This window comes from Triticum aestivum, chromosome 4D (genome assembly GCF_018294505.1).
Source record: "Triticum aestivum cultivar Chinese Spring chromosome 4D, IWGSC CS RefSeq v2.1, whole genome shotgun sequence".
Classification (NCBI taxonomy): domain Eukaryota; kingdom Viridiplantae; phylum Streptophyta; class Magnoliopsida; order Poales; family Poaceae; genus Triticum; species Triticum aestivum.
The window spans coordinates 48,772,806-48,790,226 of record NC_057805.1 but is presented as its reverse complement, the minus strand read 5'-3'; positions in this window follow the sequence as shown (position 1 = coordinate 48,790,226).

Here is a 17,421-nt window from a genome sequence, read left to right as displayed (position 1 = left end):
ATGTGAAACATATACAAGTGCTATATTTCCTAGTTCTTAATCATGCTTGGTTTGGATAAATGGGTTTTCCATGTGGCTTGAATTAATCTGATGAATCTGCAATGTTCTTATTTATCATCAACATATTTTACTGATAGCATGCGAACCCTTACTTAACCTGATGACTAACTACCTTATATGTGTTGCAGGGAAACAATGGGAAGCACTGAGGTTTACAAGATGGTACTAACTATTATACCTTGCCTTTTTGTATTCCTTTGCCTCATTTCCAATATAGAGAATATATTTATGCACATCCTTGTTTTCAGGCTTCCCTGATGATTACCTCTCAAACCACCTCTATGGTCAGGAGGCGAGGAAATTTTTCATACAACACCCACGGTTCAATATTGAAGTGTTCCTGAAGAGGTCGAAGGATGGACGGTCAATCATCCACAGGCACTGGCCTAAAGTTGCAAAGACCTTCAACATGAATGAAGGCTCAATATTCACCTTCTGCTTCAGCAGTTTTCCAGATGAGATGCATCTCTCTATGTACCGTCTTAGGTGCTAATTTTGAAAGGTTCTAGATGTTGCATGTGAAACTTGCTACTGGTGCAGTTGTGTAATGGGGTAGCTGAGTGCTGAAGCTATATCATGTTATACTCTGATGTATTTCAATTATGAAATCCTGCTTCCTTAATATGGAAATGGAATATATTATGTGCTTAATATGAATGTCAATTAGATTAGTAAATGGATTATTAATAATAGGGCAACTACCCCGCTAATTGGCCAGTTAGCTTGCTAATTGGGTTTTCCTATTGCATACGGTTAATGAGAAACCACCGTGGGCGATGACCTCAGGCAACGCACATAGTTTCTAGGAATAAACCGTGTTGGATCAATGAACAATCACACACGACATTCTCTTCAAAACTGTTTGCGTTACGCCACCTTGCGCAAACGTTTTCCTTGGAGCGAATGTGTGGGATGTACATACGAACGAAAACGTTTAGCGGGGACTGACTGTGTGGGATGTACTTGCGACCGGAAACAATTTCGCCATATAATTGTATTTTTTAGCTATAATGTATGTATTTCCGTATTTGCGCACTCGCCGGTCGCACACGACCTCATTTTGCCGAACGTGTGTGCCAGGAGGGCATATCCCCGATGGTTTCTAGGTCGTGTGGGAAGGACCCCCCTATCGCCCACACTCACTTGGCGACGGTTCCAGATGCCGTCGCGGAAAGGGGTTAAAAACCGTTTGTTTAGGACCGACGCGCACCAGTGTGTACTGACCTCTCATGATCCATGTAGTGGAAAGGCAAAGCCTAGCAAGAAGGCAAAGGTGATCAAGCCGGATGAAGATCCCAAAGCCCATGAGCCGGAACAACAAATTCTTGCATCTGACACCTCCGTGCTACAACCCGACGAGCCTGTCCATGATGTTCCTCCAGAGATTCCTGACCTCTCCAGTGACCAGAAAAACCACAATCCTTTGAGTACTGAATCGCCAAGCCCACTTAAACCGTCAGAAACACAAAAGATGTTATGATCACTGGCACCGGCTTTAAAGAACCGGCAAATCCAACTGTCTTGGCTAAGCACTCCGCCAAACAGGAGTTCATTCAAAAGCGGAAAGTGAGATTTGATATCGCCAACTATTCTCAATTAAGTACTAGCGAAGTACTCTCTGGCTACCTCAATCAAGTGCACACCAGCCGCGAACTTGAAATTGATATGGTGAAGCAGATGCATCAAAAATATGAGGTACAATTTCCTCCTTTAATAAATTATGTATATCCTGCCAGCCCCCAAGTCTACTGTATATGATAGAATTGAATGTGCTGTAGACTTAAAATAACCATGAGCATCTTTGGTAGAATCCTTCAAAGGCCAGTTTTCACCTTTAGAATTAAACCGGATTTTAAACAATTAACATTGCATCCGTAACCCCAAAGGCCGGTTTAATCACCATGAATGAGCCGGTCCTGTTCACCATTGTTTAGAAAGGAGAGCTTACCTGTGTAGCCCCCATGAACCGGCTGTGATTGTTTACAGCACAACTGGGTTATCATAAAGTAGTAATAAGACGCTGTCGGCGTTCTGGGAACGGGGGTCCCTAGACTTGCCTGCCTGCGGCCCACAGCGTGGCCAAGCAGCAGGCCGTACGGCCCATCTTCGTCAACAAGGCACCCAAGACCCTCGTGAGGGACCAAGACTCACGAGGCGGACGACGCAAGACCTCCTCTGGAGTGGCCTAGCCAAGCAGGCTCATGAGGAGCGGAGATATCAAGGCGAGGCAAACCTCATGAGGCTCTCGTGACATGAGCCATGACGAACGGTACCAGGCGGGTGCCAGGCACGCGCCAGTGCCCGCAGCGTCCCTATTTCCTCTTTGGTGCTAACGAGGCCAGCGCAGGCGAAGAGTACCTAGGCATCAGGCAAAGGTTGCTATATTGGTGCAACGAGACCAAGACCAGGAGGACGGCAAGGCGGAGGTCATCGTGGAGCCCAAGACGGCGCCACCCCAGAGCTTTTCGCAGGCGAAGACCGCTTTTGTCAGGATAGCTTGTACTAGCTGTCCCCCTTCAAATTTGCCTGCCGTTGTTGGCTCCCTTCCCGCTCGATATTTGGGAAGAGGACCAGGGCCTATATAAGTAGAGCTAGCCACCACAGTAGAGGCATCAAATCCTCACGCCACAAGTTCACAAGCATAAGAACACCTCAACCTCAGGAGGCTGTTCTTCCCTTGTACTCTTCATCATCAGCCCAAGAGGCAATCCACCACCACCACACTGGAGTAGGGTATTACACCACAACGGTAGCCCGAACCAGTATAAACCTCGTGTCTTTCTGTGTTGCGAGTTCGTCGAGTTCGTCCACAAGATCTTAGCGAGCTAGAGCATAGATCGGTAGGAGGGAGAGACTTCGTGCGCACCCTAGTGTTTGAACCTTAAGGGTTTGCCGGAATCCCACATCCAACATTTGGCGTGCCGAGTAGGGGTGCGCCGGAGCTTCTTCTCCACCAGTCAGCTTTCCGACGCTCCCCAGCCACGATGTCTGGCGATTCAAGGGCCGGCTCCGACCGCTGGGCAGCCTGGCCAGCCCGGGCAGCGCCGCCTGCCCATGAAGGTCTCGACCCTGCACTCCAAGCGGCACGGGCGCCGCCAAACCCCGCCGGGCACGGGCAGCGCGGCCAGGCGTCATCCACCCTCACCCCACGATAGGTACAAGCCGCGGCGAGAGTGGCGAGTCATGCCGCAGCAACAGCGCCGCATTCACGGCGGGAGCAAGCAAACATGCGGGCAGCGCTCACCGTGGCAAGGGAGCTGCTGTGATGCAGGCTGATGGAGAGCGGTCGGGACACGCTGCTTGAGCGTGTTGCCGAGCTACTGGACGCAGCGGCGTCGGGAGCACCACCCTTCTGCTATCGACTCCCTCCCCAGGCCACTGCAGGGCCGCGCGGCGAACCTCACCACATCCGCGCGCCGTCGACCACGCCCGGGGGCTTCATCAACTTCAGCATGGCCAGCGGCGTAGGGGGCTCCAACTCCCCCATGCCTCCCTCGACAAGCACAAGCACAAGCGTCGCCCCCCATGGTCCCGGCTGGATGCCGTATTGACATCCCCAGGACGCCGTCATGGGCGGGGCAACATGGAGCGTGGGGCACCACGGCGAGGTGTTCGGGGTGACGGCCCCAGAAGCCTATGTGCCCCGCATGATGGACCAAGGGTACGCACCAGAGGACGACCTCGGCCCATTCACTGGATAAGATTGGGGAGAGGGGGCGCTAGGAGCCGAAGCCTTCCAAGAACCAACGGAGAACCACAACGATCGCGCCGGCAGCGGCAACTATTGGGTACCGCTAGTCTCTTAGGAACAGGCTTATGCTAACCATGGACTACAGATGAATCAGGTTGCAGCGTCGATCGATGACCTAGGCACGGCGGCACCCGTCCCAACAAGGGAGACACGCTGGGGGCCACCGAGAGGGAGCCAGGAGCAAGGCCCCTCCCCGCGGCGCGCGACGCCTGACGACACCCGGAGGTAGGCCCTCTGCCGGGGAGGCCTCGACAACCCTTCCCCATGCAGAGGATCTGTGGTCGCCAAGGGAACCGCTGGCGTCCTCTTTCCCTCCTCTATGTCGTCCTGGTGACCGGTCAGCTCAGAGGAGGTCAAGAGTGGCGCAAGGCGGGGCCCTCGTCTGGCGATATGAAGCAGGGCCTGTACCTGTGAAGAAGGCCCAGTGCCTGTGAAGCTCGCCGCCCGTGACACTCTCACGTAATAATGAGTTGGGGCTGTACACGCCCTGGAGTCTCAGGGGTGCCGGCCTCAGGCCTTGGGGCTCCCTCCCATGCCTAGTGGCAGCACTTAGCTCCGTGCTGGTGAGAAGACTTGAAGACCAGAAGACTAGACTAGGTGCCGGACGCGGCCTTTTGCTTTGGATCTCTCTTTCCGTAGCTTTGCTTTCTGGATCTGGATTTGTGTTGAAGCTGAGTTTTTATCGGTGCGCGCGGGGGGAGCCTTTTCTCGTTTGAGCAATTTCTTGCCTTCTGGATCTCGTTTTGTTTGGGACTCATGTCCGTCGCCTTTCCCCACAAGCTCCTCGCGAGCGGTACTGCGCGAAGCACGCGCGCGCCAAGCGCGTGCTAACGCTACAACTGGTGCTCACCTCACGTGGGGCCCCTTCCGACGGGGTGACGAGCTCCACAAGGTTCTCAGGAACTCGACACATCGTAGCCCAGCTCAAAGCTGGCGCTGACTAAGGTAAACCAAGACAGAAAACTCGCATCAGGATTTACAAGTTCACGAGGGTACAAACTCACATCGCATGGAAAAGTAAAAGCTGCAATTTGCTTACATGACGGGCTCCCCCTCTCAAAATGCTCTTACAAGTTTCCAAGGGCCACGCCCGAGTTTGTACGCAGGAAGAAATGACAGGAGAACAAGGGATTAGCCAGAAATGTCGCTCGCTGCGTCACCCGCGGACGCGTCATTCGCGTCATCGTCGACTTCATCGCCGCCGTCGGCGACACCCCCGTCATCATCGTCGACAACGCCGCCTTCGTCTGCGACGACCACCACCGCGTCATCTTCCGAAGCGAAGGCCCTGACCAACGCGTCCACATTGTCCTCAACCCAGCGCGCTAGGTTGCCCTGGACAACCGTGGGTACGGGGGCGATGGCGGTGTCAAAGTCAAAGTTGGGGTCGGCATTCAGGAGGTGGCTAAAGACACGGGAGAAAGCGCGCTCGAGCAGGCCACGCCCCCTTTCCTCCACAAGTTGGCGAGCTCTGGCAGATCGAGCCTCCAGGCGCGTCACGACCTCGGTGAAGAAGGTCAGGTGGCTGGCATAATCATTTGAGTGAGGGGTCGGCGCCTCCACGTCGCAAATATAGCCCAGGGCGATATTGGCCCTGTTCCGGAGATCCTGAAGCATAGGGGCATGCTCGCGCTCCAGCGTTCGACGTTGGAGCACCTCCTCCGTGTTTTGCCTCGTGACAGCCTCTGCGTCATCAACCCGCCTCCAGAGGGAACGCAGCTCGGCGTGGGCGGAGGCCAAGTCCGCCTGCGCCGTGACCAGGGCGGTGGGCGTGGCTGCCGCGCGCCTCTCAGCCTCGTCCAACCTGGGCCTGAGGGCAGCGGCCCTGCCCTCATCCTCCACGCCCGCGAGCTTCAGCTTCAGGTCGTACCTGCCCTCCAGGTCCGCGCGAACCTCGGCCACCCGGCGGTTCACCTCCTCCTCAACTCCAGCCTCGGGGGGCCCGACGGCGTCTTCTGCTTGGGCAACTTGACGCTCCCTCGTCTCCAGTTGCTCGAGCTCGCGGCTGCGTTCCGCGGCCTCCAGGGCCAGCGCCTCCTCACGCTTCCAGACCTCCTCTTCCTCCGCGGGCGTCCCCCTCAGCGATGCAAGAGCGGCCCCGCGCGCCTCCACCTGCTGCTCAAGAGACGCGCTCCAGGCTTGGAGCTCCCACGCGCACTTCTTCGCAGCCTCGCGGTGGCGATCAGCCTCGCGAGCCTCTTCCAAGGCTCTGAGCAGGCTTTCGTGGGAAACCTTGAGAGACGCCTCGGCCTTCGCGTTCTTGAGGTCACGCTGATAGCAGCCGAGGTTGATGGCCACCTTCAGCTTGCGCCGCTCCTCCGCCAGCCGGAGACCTTCAGCCTCAAGACACGAATCGACACTCGCGAGCTCTTCACCAAGTCGGCTCATCGCGTTCATCGCCTCGTGGAAGAGCTCATGGCGAACCACGCTCCTCCTACACTCAAGCTCGAATGCCTGGCCTTCTTCGTCCTCCATCTCGGGGGCTGCGGGCGGGGCGCCAAGCGGCGCGCCACCCCTCGGCAGGGGGCTGGGGGCTGGGACCACACCCGACACCAGCCCGTCCTCGCGAGGAGCCCAAGCCGGCTGGGGCTCGCTGCTCGAAGAGGAGCCGAAGATTGAAGCCAACAAGTTGCCATCAAAGACCAGCGGAGGAGTCTTGGGCACGCCTGCCAAGCTCCACGCCAGACCAAGGGGGAGGGGCGACGAGGCCGCAGGTTCAGCGCGCCAGGAAGGCAGGAGTGCCCCTTCAACCAACCCCGCTCCAGGGGCAACCAGCAGACTCAGAGCACTCGAGGCCGGCAGAAGAGTTAAGGAAGGAGGAGGCTGCTTCTCAGGAGGCGCGGCCGCCTCGATGGAAGGAGCCCTGAAGAACTAACGTCAGGAGACGAAGAAAACAATACACAAGGAGCCACAGCGGTACGATACTTACACGTCGACGGCGATGTACTTCCTCCGCTTCAGCGGTCCAAAGATGCTGCTGCTGCCAGAGGATCCCTTCCTCTTGTGGAGCTCTTCAAAGTCCACACAAAGGTGACCGAAGCGCTGGACGTGACGGCCGGTGCGCAGAGGGGCCGAAGAAGAGCTCGGAAGAATATCTTCAGGGGTGCCCGGTTGCGGCGAACAGCCGGCCACCGTTTCACCACGACCTCCCGAGGCTCCTGGAGCCTTGGCCTCGGGGGTCGCATACAGCGCCTCCTCAGCAACCGACGCCGCAGGAGGGGAGTGGCAGGCTCCTGAGGACGATGCCCCAGGATCACCGCTCGGCACGTGCTCCTCAGCACTCGAGCCGCTGGCCTCCGCCTGAGCTCGCCCACCTGCACCGTCACTTGGGGCGAGCTCAACATCAGGGGCAAGGAAGGGAACCACGACGACGGGGTTCTCACGAGGCCCCTCCAGGCCGATTGGCCGTGGCCCCCATTCATCGAAGAGAGGCATGCCCTTTACAAATTCATCCTTATTCTTGCAGCGGTACAGCAAACAGTTCTTCCCAGGCAATTCGGCCGGCAGAAAGACACCCGTCAGGATCTTGAGCATAGTTCGCTGCGTCCTGAGGAGGAGCCCGGACTCCTGAAACCTCATGTGGTCTTGGCTGCTGAGCAAGGTCCACATTGGGCGAGAATGGCGCTGAAGCGGAGCGACCCGGCGTTGGACGAATTCCTTCACCACCATCGGTGCAGTTATGCCGCGATCCTTCAGCAACCTCAACCTGAGCCAGACGTGGCCAAGGCCGGGGCTCGCGAGCCGCTGATGGCTCCAGCCGCAGTTAGGAACAGCGGGCCCCGACGGAGCCTGAAGCACAGGACTGAGCACACCGGCATCGACGAACACCCATCGTGTCCGGAATTCGCTCGTGGATGGAGGAAGCTCGAAATCGATCCCCTCGCCCGCCGTCGCAGCCACGGCCTGGAAGCTCACGCACCCCGAGCATTGCTGGGGGTCGGCCAGATGCAATGAGAAGAAATGACGGAGGAGGGCCACCGAGGGAGCAACGCGCACCATGGCTTCGCACACGAAGGCGAAGACAGCAAGAAGAGTCACAGACTGAGGGTCGAGATGCAGCATGTGGATCTGATAATGCTCAAGCACAGCATTGAAGAAGGCGGAGAAGGAAGGAATCAGACCAGCCCAGAGGGCATCTATGAAGATTGGGACCTCGGTGGCCGTCTGAGCTGTGCGAGTGCGAGACGCAGACCAAGCCACCGTCTCCCCCCACTCATTGAAGCTGGAAGCAAGCATCGGGCGCACCTTGTCCATGGCCTCGTCGTTGAGCACCCGAGACTGGCTGAGCGCCGGCGCAAAGGACGGAGGCGCAGCAGGAAGAGATAGAGGACTCTTCCCCTTATCAGCTTGTTATGGCGCCATGGCGATGGAGCAGGCGGAGCGCAAGTCGGATTGGAGAAGAGAAGCAGAGCCACAAGGAAGCAGGGGAATTAGGGAAGCGAGGCGCAGGAGGCGGAGGAATAACTGTGTAGGCCGCAGGGGCCGCATAGCCAGGCAGATTCAAAGGCAGCGTGGGGAAGCGGAGACGCCCACGTCCAATCAACCGCCACGCGTCGACCGAGGCCGCATGCTTTTGGGGCCCGCGGTGCTCCGAACTTGACCCTTGGCTTCGTCGCGAAGCCAAGCCCGAGCACACCTTGGGCTCTGGGGCTATTGTCAGCGTTCTGGGAATGGGGGTCCCCAGACTTGCCGGCCTACGGCCCACGGCGTGGCCAAGCAACAAGGCACCCAAGACCCTCGTTACGGACCAAGCCTCGCGAGGCGGATGACGCAAGACCTCCTCTGGAGTGGCCTAACCAAGCAGGCTCACGAGGAGCGGAGATATCAAGGCGAGGCAAACCTCACGAGGCTCTCGTGACATGAGCCATGACGAATGGTACCAGGCGGGTGCTAGGCAGGCGCCAGTGCGCGTAGCGTCCCTATTTCCTCTTTGGTGCTAAGGAGGCCAGCGCAGGTGAAGAGTACCAAGGCATTAGGCAAAGGTTGCCATATTGGTGCAATGAGACCAAGACCAGGAGGACGGCAAGGCGGAGGTCATCGTGGAGCCCAAGACGGCGCCACCCCAGAGCTTTTCGCAGGCGAAGACCGCTTTTGTCAGGATAGCTTGTACTAGCTGTCCCCCTTCAAATTTGCCCGCCGTTGTTGGCTCCCTTCCCGCTCGATATTTGGGAAGAGGAACAGGGCTATATAAGTAGAGCTAGCCACCACAGTAGAGGCATTGAATCCTCACGCCACAAGTTCACAAGCACAAGAACACCTCAACCTCAGGAGGCTGTTCTTCCCTTGTACTGTTCATCATCAGCCCAAGAGGCAATCCACCACCACCACACTGGATTAGGGTATTACACCACAACGGTGGCCCGAACCAGTATAAACCTCGTGTCTTTCTGTGTTGCGAGTTCGTCGAGTTCGTCTGCAAGATCTTAGCGAGCTAGAGCGTAGATCGGTAGGAGGGAGAGACTTCGTGCGCACCCCAGTGTTCGAACCTTAAGGCTTTGCCGGAACCCCACATCCGACAGAGGCAAGCAATATGCATTAGCCCCGAAGTGCCAAGTACTCTTGCTTGCAAAGTGCTTGGGACTGATTCACATAAGCCGTTTTATGAATAATTTTTCGGCAGGCATTAGCCCCCAAGTGCCAAGCGTTGTTGCTTGCAAAAGGCTTGGGACTTATACTCCTGTAACCCAGATATGAATGTGTTCACAAATCTGTGCTTGTACAGGACGCCACTCCTCAACTTCAATCGCAATTAGCTGATGCAAAGACCCGACTGGAGAATCAAGAATCTAAGACCCGGAAAGCCAATTCAGAATTCCAATTTAGCGTGGCTGAAACGGAAAAGCTGAAGACTAGTTTTGAGGCTGAAAGAAACGCCTAGGCTGAAGAGAAAACTACCTTGACGCAACAGGCTGTAAAGGCGGAGGTGGCTCTTCAAGAGGTGACCACTGAGCTTACCGGCTTAAAACACCGTGTATCCCAGATGGTTTCTGCTATCTTTGGTGAGTCGCCTTGCTAGCATCAAGATTGAATCTCTTCCATGATGGTATAAACCGCCTCTAACCAATCCATAATTATTACTCAGGTCCCAGGAGCAGCAATCTTAGCCAAGAAATGCTTGTGAACCTCAAGGCTGTTTATACACTTGTTGAACAGCTATATACTGGAACTCAGCGCGCACTGGCCATGATTTCTCCGACTAATCAAGCACCTACTCTCTTGAGTGATGTCTCGAAAAAACTCGCTGTTCTGCCTGCTAGGATTGACGAGATGAAGCAGTCATCTGCAAGAGCCGGTGCCGTGACAGCTTTAAGCCGGGCCAAGGCATGGCTAGCAGAGCTAGACCCGGCCGAGATAGCTACTGGGTATCCAAGCTTAAAAGAAGATGGCACTCCCTTTGAGAAGAAAGACTTCGCTACCTGCGTGAAGGAGATACGTCCCCTGGCCAGCCTGATTGCCAATGAAACAGATCTTTCAAGATACCAAGCGGCTTATGACATGGATAATCAGAAGATGCCCACGCCAGCTTATAAAGTGATGGATCTAATCCCCCCAATCCGTAAGCATACTTTCGCCCCTGAAGTTGAACCGTCCGAACTTATAGATGATGAAGCTGAATTCAAAGCCTTGTGTGGCATCGATTGGTCATCACCAAATTTTAGACAGCGGAGGAGGACGAAGAACCGTAGAAGGATGATCCAGAAGCCTCAAGTCGTCAAGGCCAAGAAGAGTGGTCCGCCGGGCGGTTCATATATTTGATCCTTTGAAAACACTTAATCTTTTTGGCTCACTGAGTCATGTAATAGGCTAGTGAAACTTTGATCTGTCGTGCTATCATGCACGTTTTTGTTTTGCGCAAAGCTGTTTGATCCACCATTTGGAAAGCTACCATTTTATGCTTATGATGATGTCGATTTATGCAGATGAGATTTAGCATTACCCTGCACACAAGTAGATCACAAGTGCCCTGGCGGTTTACCACAGGCGGGTCATAATACCCCATATAAAACCACTGGTGACTAAAACAGTTCATAACCAGGGCCGGTTTAATCATGATTAGATATATTCGAAAATATCATACCTCCCAGCTTACCATACCAATGCAGTAAGGGTGATAACCCAAAACTTAGAAGACGATACTTCCAAGTATTTAATATCATCATATACTGGCGACTTATCGTCCAAGGCCAGGCCGGGTTATCAGAAACCACAGATATACTTAAATGTGAGCTATAAGAATTGAGGCTACATGGCCTGAATCATTTTAAGCCATATGTCAATATGGTACCAAGACGGACCCAAAAAAATGTTCAGAAAACGAATCAAATTGAGAAAACGAGGCTTTCATAGGCCGCCAAGCCTAAAGCTCCGAGGCTTTCATGGGCCGCCAAGCCACTGAGTTAACCTTTTACACTTTGTGAATCCGGCCTCACATGACCATCGTTTTAACATTGAGAAAGTTCAGGGTCTATGTAAGATTGACTTGTCAAGAGTTCGGCTTGTCATTCCGGGATTACCCGGGCGGAGTGGCAGATTCTACAAAGCAAGAGAACTCGGAAGGTTTTGGTGAATACACCTGGTGTTCCAAATTAGCTCACGAGGGTAGTAACGCTATGTTCTCTTTGGTGAATACACCTATGTTTGAATAGGAAGCCCCCAAGTGCTTTGTAACCATGGCGTATAAGTCGGACCAAGAGGGATATTCACAGCTATGCTCAATGAGCAGGAAGCCCCCAAGTGGTTTGTGGCGTTGAGCTGATCAAGAGGGATATTCACAGCTATGCTCAATGAGCAGGAAGCCCCCAAGTGACCATTAGAAGTTTGGCATTGAGCCGATCAAGAGGGATATTCACGGCTATGCTCAATGAGTAGGAAGCCCCCAAGTGACCATTAAAAGTGTGGCATTAAGTCGATCAAGAGGGATATTCACAGCTATGCTCAATGAGCAGGAAGCCCACAAGTGACCATTTGTAATGAAAAAGACTCGTTATTCTTGGAAAGGAAACGACAGAGCCCTGCATTATTAGGGATGTCGGCTTTATTATAATCATCATAATATATACATTCTCAAGATATGTACATCGTAAGAGCCGGTGGCTCAAGTGTAGTAAGGCCGAAGATGAGCAATATTCCACGGCCGACGGGTCTCCTCCTCCGACGTGCGTGAGTCCTTGTGGTCTCGAACATCGATAAGGTAGTATGATCCGTTGTTCAGATTCTTGCTATCCACAAAAGGCCCTTCCCAAGGTGGGGATAGTTTATGCATATCAGTCTGATCCTGAATAAGCCGGAGCACCATGTCACCTTCTTGAAAAGTTCTGGTCTTAACCCAGCGGTTGTGATAGCAGCGCAGATCTTGCTGGTAAATCACCGAACGAGCCGCCACGATGTCACGCTCCTCATCTAACAGGTCAAGTGCATCCTGATGTGCTTTTTCATTGTCAACTTCAACATAAGCCACCACGCGGGGCGAGTCGTGACGGATGTCACTAGGGAGAACCGCCTCTGCTCCGTAAACCATGAAGAAGGGCGTGTAACCCGTAGATCTGTTGGGGCTAGTATTGATACTCCATAGCACCGAGGGTAACTCCTCCACCCAACAACCCGGCGTCCTCTGCAAAGGAACCATAAACCGGGGCTTGATGCCTCTCAAAATTTCTTGATTGGTTCTTTCATCTTGACCATTGGATTGAGTGTGAGCCACTGACGATACATCAAGTCGAATATGCTCACGTTGACAAAACTCTTTCATAGCACCCTTGGACAGATTAGTGCCATTATCAGTTATAATATTGTGGGGAAAACCAAAGCAAAAAATCACCTTTTTGATGAATTGACCGCTGTTGCCATGTCACACTTACTGACCAATTCTGCTTCGACCCACTTTGTGAATTTGTCAACCGCCACCAAAAGGTGGGTCTTTTTGTCCTTGGACCTTTTGAAAGGCCCAACCATATCAAGCCCCCAGACTGCAAATGGCCAAGCAATAGGAATCATCCGCAAATCTTGAGCCGGTACATGAGCTCGTCGTGAAAACTTTTGACAACCATCACATTTACTGACTAGATCTTCAGCATCAGCGTGAGTGATAACCCACAAGTATAGGGGATCGCAACAGTTTTCGATGGTAGAGTATTCAACCCAAATTTATTGATTCGACACAAGGGGAGCCAAAGAATATTCTCAAGTATTAGCAGTTGAGTTGTCAATTCAACCACACTTGGATAACTTAATATCTGCAGCAAAGTATTTAGTAGCAAAGTAGTATGGAAGTAACGGTAACTGTTGGGGATATAACTATTGAGTATAAACCGCCCAGGAGGGGCCGGGTTATGCTCATAGTGATTCACCCACATTGAAGCCTATGAAGACATGAAGGATGGCGCTTTACAAAGGAGACTTAATAGCAAGGCCCAAAGCCTAAAGGCAGGTTAAGGCCCATATATGTAAACCGCCATAAAGTGTATGACTTGTATTGTAAGATGGGAAAGAGTAGATACCGAGCTGGACACGTTTATGAGCCGGCCGGGATTCTGTGAATCGACCGGGCGTCAACCTGTGTATATAAAGGGATGACCCGGCGGTGGTTTAGGGACAAGAAACAACAGATCGAGAGACAGGTCAAGCGTATTCGTTCCCTGGTCATCGAAACCCTAGCAATACCACCTCAAACTAGATTAGGCCTTTACCTTCACCGCAAGGGGCTGAACCAGTATAAACTCCTCGCGTCCTTTGTCCTGATTAACCCCTTTAAGCTAACCTTGTTGCGATGGCTCCACGACTAAGTCCTCACACTAGGACATCTGCCGTGAAAATTCCACGACAGTTCGCGCCCACCGTGGGGCCAGCGCACGGTGGTTTCGAGTTCTTAGAGGGAAGCTTTGAAGGGATCAAGGGATACGCGGTGGGCCGGATGACCAAGAGTCGTCGCGGCAAGCTCTACATCGACGACGCAGGCTGGAGCCCCGAGGCCGGCTCAATTGAGTACGGGTACCGGGTCCCCTTCGGTGGAATTCATGTCTTCATTGCAAGAACGGTGAACCGGGCCCTGAGCCGGACATCATCAAGACGGCTCAGCGTGCAAGACCTGCCTGAGTTCAGCCCGCCATGAAGCGTGCCTTCGTGGGATTCATTAACGGTGCGGAAGTGGAATCGGTATCTAACGGTGAGACGGTTGTCTATTCAGATGGCGAGTCATCCACCGGTGAGACCGAGTCATTGTACCAACTGCAAGATGGCCGGTTTGGGAGCTGTTCCGATGGCGACAGTATTCCAGACCTCTGCGAACCGCCGAACCAGGTTGCAATCTTCATGGCCGGTACACAGCCAGTACAGCACTCTTCAACTGCAGCAGCGCTGATTTCTGGGTCAGCAGCGGCGACGGCAGCCTGGGCAGGAGGCCCTGCGCGCCCGCCGGCTCAAGCCTTGTTCGGTTTATTAGACACCTTGACAACACTGCTAACGATAGAGGTTAACCCAGACAATCAAGATCAGCATAACGCGGAAGTCACGAAATTGCTGGATCAGATAGCTCAAGCTAAGGAGGACCTGGCAGCTGAAGACGCTAGGATGACCACGGAACGGGTTACATTGGATGCTCAGGCACAACAGATTCAGTCAGAGTCCTACCGGCTCATGTTAGATTAGAACGCCTCAAACGTCGTCATGAGGAGGAGGCATCAGAGTCGTATGCCGCCGTTTTATGAGGGAAGGAATCTCTTTAACACGCCGGGGGCAGGAACTAGCAAGCCGCCAGTGGTAGATCGGGTTGAAGCGCCTGGGACAGGAGCGCCGGTTCATCCGCGCGCCATGGACCTGCCTCGTCAGAACAATATCCCCCCGCAACACGTGCCAACACCACCGAGTCATTACTCTAACCCTTTGGATAACATGATTGCTGCGGCATCACGATTGGCAGCTCTCCCAGTTGAAGGCGAGTCCCCGACGGCGGTTGAAACACGGAGGGCTAGAGAACTCCTTCAGACAGCTTTAGTTCAGCAACAAGATTATTCTTACAACCGTGAAAGGATTCATTCTACCCCTCGCGTAAGCCGGAGCTACAGCAGGCATATGGATGAACCGGTTGTGTCAAGCAGTGCGCGGAACCGTAATCCGCCGCGTGGACATGACCCGGCGGGCGGTGGTGCTGATGCTCAGAACGTCATGGATCAAGGTAGAGCACGGCGAGAGGCCGAGTTACAGCGCAGTATGCGGCCCATCAACCATCTCCGGTTCATCCGACAACTTCGGTGGAGCCAGGTGTAACCTTCAGGAATTTGGGCGTGCCCTGTTTAGTGCCGGTTTTACGTAATGACCATCTGCCCAAAGATTTTAAGGGTCCCCGTAAGGTGCCTAACTTGTTGGAAATATGCCCTAGAGGCAATAATAAAATGGTTATTATTATATTTCCTTGTTCATGATAATTGTCTATTGTTCATGCTATAATTGTGTTATCTGGAAATCGTAATACATGTGTGAATACATAGACCACAACATGTCCCTAGTGAGCCTCTAGTTGACTAGCTCGTTGATCAACAGATAGTCATGGTTTCCTGACTATGGACATTGGATGTCATTGATAACGGGATCACATCATTAGGAGAATGATGTGATGGACAAGACCCAATCCTAAGCATATCACAAGATCATGTAGTTCGTTTGCTAGAGCTTTTCCAAATGTCACGTATCATTTCCTTAGACCATGAGATTGTGCAACTCCCGGATACCATAAGAGTGCTTTGGGTGTGCCAAAACGTCACAATGTAACTGGGTGGCTAAAAAGGTGCACTATGGGTATCTCCGAAAGTGTCTGTTGGGTTGGCACGAATCGAGACTGGGATTTGTCACTCCGTATGACGGAGAGGTATCTCTGGGCCCACTCGGTAATGCATCATCATAATGAGCTCAATGTGACCAAGTGTTTGGTCACGGGATCATGCATTACGGTACGAGTAAAGTGACTTGCCGGTAACGAGATTGAACAAGGTATTGGGATACCGACGATCGAATCTCGGGCAAGTAACGTACCGATTGACAAAGGGAATTGCATACGGGATTGATTGAATCCTCGACATCGTGGTTCATCCGATGAGATCATCGTGGAACATGTGGGAGCCTACATGGGTATCCAGATCCCGCTGTTGGTTATTGACCGGAGAGTCGTCTTGGTCATGTCTGCATGTCTCCCGAACCCGTAGGGTCTACACACTTAAGGTTCGGTGACGCTAGAGTTGTAGAGATATTAGTATGCAGTTAACCGAAAGTTGTTCGGAGTCCCGGATGAGATCCCGGACATCATGAGGAGTTCCGGAATGGTCCGGAGGTAAAGATTTATATATGGGAAGTCCTATTTTGGCCACCGGAAAATGTTCGGGATTTTTCGGTATTGTACCGGGAAGGTTCTAGAAGGTTCCGAAGTGGGGCCCACCTGCATGGGGGGACCCACATGAACGTGGGTAGTGGGGGCAAGGCCCCACACCCCTGGTCAAGGCGCACCAAGATCCCACCTTAGAAGGAATAAGATCATATCCCGAAGGGATAAGATCAAGATCCCTAAAAAAGGGGGATAACAATCGGTGGGGAAGGGAAATGATGGGATTTCTTTCCCCCACCTTTGCCAACGCCCCAATGTCTTGGAGGGCAAGAAACCAGCCCCCTCCACCCCTATATATAGTGGGGAGGCGCATGGGAGCAGCACCCCAAGCCCCTCGCGCCTCCCTCTCCCTCCCGTGACACCTCTCCCTCTCGCTGAGCTTGGCGAAGCCCTGCCGAGATCCCCGCTGCTTCCACCACCACGCCGTCGTGCAGCTGGATCTCCATCAACCTCTCCCTCCCCTTGCTGGATCAAGAAGGAGGAGACGTCTTCCCCAACCGTACGTGTGTTGAACGCGGAGGTGTCGTCCGTTCGGCGCTCGGTCATCGGTGATTTGGATCATGACGAGTACGACTCCATCAACCCTGTTCACTTGAACGCTTCCGCTCGCGATCTACAAGGGTATGTAGATGCACTCTTTTCCCTCTCATTGGTAGAAGACTCCATAGATTGTTCTTGGTGATGCGTAGAAATTTTTTTAATTTCTGCAACGATCTCCAACAATGGCATCATGAGCTAGGTCTATGCGTAGTTTCTATGCACGAGTAGAACACAAAGCAGTTGTGGGCGTCGATATTGTCAATTTACTTGCCGTTACTAGTCTAATCTTGATTCGGCGGCATCGTGGGATGAAGCGGCCCAGACCGACCTTACACGTACGCTTATGTGAGACAGGTTCCACCGACTGACATGCACTAGTTGCATAAGGTGGCTAGCGGGTGTCTGTCTCTCCCACTTTAGTCGGATCGGATTCGATGAAAAGGGTCCGTATGAAGGGTAAATAGAAATTGGCATATCACGTTGTGGTTTTGGCATAGGTAAGAAACGTTCTTGCTAAGAAACCTATAGCAGCCACGTAAAAACTTGCAACAACAATTAGAGGACGTCTAACTTGTTTTTGCAGCATATGCCTTGTGATGTGATATGGCCAAAAGGATGTGATGAATGAAATATATGTGATGTATGAGATTGATCATGTTCTTGTAATAGGAATCACGACTTGCATGTAGATGAGTATGAC